Source organism: Gymnoscopelus microlampas (genome assembly GCF_963454915.1).
Source record: "Gymnoscopelus microlampas genome assembly, chromosome: 2".
Taxonomy (NCBI): Eukaryota; Metazoa; Chordata; class Actinopteri; order Myctophiformes; family Myctophidae; genus Gymnoscopelus; species Gymnoscopelus microlampas.
Window position 1 is genome coordinate 37,851,783 of NC_139939.1, and position 2,500 is coordinate 37,854,282.

A 2,500-nucleotide genomic window follows, 5' to 3' on the forward strand; every position below is an offset into this window, starting at 1 on the left:
GTACACTTATAATGCATTATAATCTGCTTATAACACTATGCAGCTATAGTTATAAGAACTCATAAATACTAATAGTGCTTTTTAACAATATTAAGTGTTATAATACTGTGTAGTAGTGTTGCTGGACACTCACAGACATACTGTAGTGTATCATAATTATCATAGTTGCAAAATAAAAAGTCAGTGAGTGACCAGTAATTATGAAGTATTGTGGTACTTGACCTCATGAGTCATTTTAAGAGGCTTTTTAATGTGTTATGATTGCAATATGAGTACTTATATCTCTATTTATACAGTGTTATGAGCAGATTACATTCCATTTATTACTTGACCTTATAAGTAATTATAGAATGCTTTATAATGTGTCATGATTACTATTGAAATCTGTGGACCCCCTTGAATTATTGAATTATTAATTATACAGTGTTATAAGCCGATTATAATGAATTATAAATTATGCTTATTAGGAATTATAGACATGGGATGCATAGCAAGTGTTACCCTATTATACAACAGTTCTACCATAAAATATTTATCAAATAATGAGACAAATTTCCTTCAGGACCCCATCAACAAAAATATTGCTCGGCAACATTATAACATTATAGACAATATAAACTGTCAGCCCTGATTGTGTAAGTAACAGAGTAACATTTGCTAGCTAGTGGCTGTAGCCTGGAGAGTGACACTTTATAGTTCCAGTGCTGTTGTACTGTCTGCAGTCATTGAATGCCTCTTGTCCAATCAAATTACTCCACAAGAACAGTGATATATGAACTGAGCCTTGTTCTACTGTTGCACTCATTTTAAGTGGCTCTAGATAATAGCCTGGACTAAACACCTAAAATGTAAACTGTAGAGCATTTAACAGACACATTTCTGGCACCTTACAAAGGCCTGTTTTATTAAACCTCAGCACATGAGCAGACAAAGGTGCATTGCTCAGACATTCCCTCCTCGAGTGACCCCCTCACTAATTTGCTAGCACCAGCAACTACCACTCATCGTGCCAGTACATCTTTCAATGACTCTATTAATCTAATCGTCCACTAATTGGTCAAGATAGCCTTTTCCCAAATGATTTTTATCATGGGCTAATTAAAAGAGGCCAGTGAAAACCTGCTGAAATCGCGTTGTCTCGTTAAAACGGCTTGATTGACATATTGTCCCCGTGCCTCTCAGTAAAAATCTCTCACTTCACAGAAAATGGCCTCCCTTCAGGCTACTCCACTTCAACTGCACATAGTTTTTATGTTTCAAAGCCCCCACCCTCGCTCTACCGCTGTTCATGCTCAGTAGAAGTAATGTGATGTCGACTTGCCAGTGACTGATAAATCTTTAATATAAAAATTGTACAAGAATTCTGATACAAATTACAAGAGGTATTTGGACAAAATATGAATAAAATTCCATTTACATCCCAAAACCCTTATGCATTTTATGCAAAAACCATAGACAGTTATGATACAGAAACAAATACAAATACAAGGAAAGCAAAAAACAAAACAACAATAAAATAAAAAATAAAATAAAATAAAAAAACAAGGACCATTTTTTTTCTTCCTCACTGCAAATGGGAAAAACCTGTCCAGGTTACATACAGTATTCATGAGGCTACCGAACCAAAATCACCATTATGAAATCAAAGTGACGCAAGCTCCTGTGCTCTGTTCTGATCGTGTGCGGAAGCCATGCTATGCTAGCAGAAACAGGGCTGTCAAGTGTCGACGTGGTGCCATGGGTGTTTCGCTAACACAAAAACACAAATGCATTCAGATACATGAAAACACATTTGGAAAGAAAAGAGAACAAACAAAAAAATGTTTTATTCACAAATCTTCAAGCTTATTTTATACTTAATGGTAAGACTATAAAAATATGGCAATTGGTGTGATGGGAAACATTTATGTTTTAAACCTTTTGACCTTGCAGTAATGTGAAAGAAGTATTTATGTTCCTTTTTCAGCATTGTTGACATGTCATAGTTTCCAGTTTCAAATTTTTACGAGGGTCAATCCTCCGTAACACATCACAAAATACTTAAGACTGAAGCAGCTATACAAATCCATCATTATATATATTTATTACGCTATACCACTTAACATTTTCATCCCATTTTGTTCCATGAATTACCTTGACCAGAGAGCATGCATGTAATGTCACCTCCCTCCCTCCCTGTTAAAAACATGATACATGTACGTTGACAACTTCAATGCTGGACCAAGGCCTACAATTGTTATTGGGACAGCAGCCCTCTCTCTCTCTCTCATCTTCTCCCTCCGTGTGTGTGTGTGTGTGTGTGTGTGTGTGTGTGTGTGTGTGTGTGTGTGTGTGTGTGTGTGTGTGTGTGTGTGTGTGTGTGTGTGTGTGTGTGTGTGTGTGTGTGTGTGTGTGTGTGCTATGTACTGTAGAGTTCTAGAATATCAGAATGCCCAGAAAGTAACCCCATAACACGGTTGACCTCCACGCCAGCAATACTTATTGTCAGAAAGATGAGCGT

General features: G+C 36.7%; 1 protein-coding gene across 3 annotated transcripts in view; it reads right to left on the reverse strand.

Moving 5' to 3' along the window:
- Window positions 1–1,330: 1,330 nt before the first annotated feature.
- bnc2 (basonuclin zinc finger protein 2) overlaps window positions 1,331–2,500 on the reverse strand; it is a 247,244-nt gene continuing 246,074 nt past the window's right edge. For all 3 annotated transcript variants that reach the window (XM_084044643.1, XM_084044644.1, XM_084044642.1), the window contains exon 7: window positions 1,331–2,500. This exon is cut by the window's right edge. The gene's annotated coding sequence lies outside the window, so the exon portion shown is untranslated.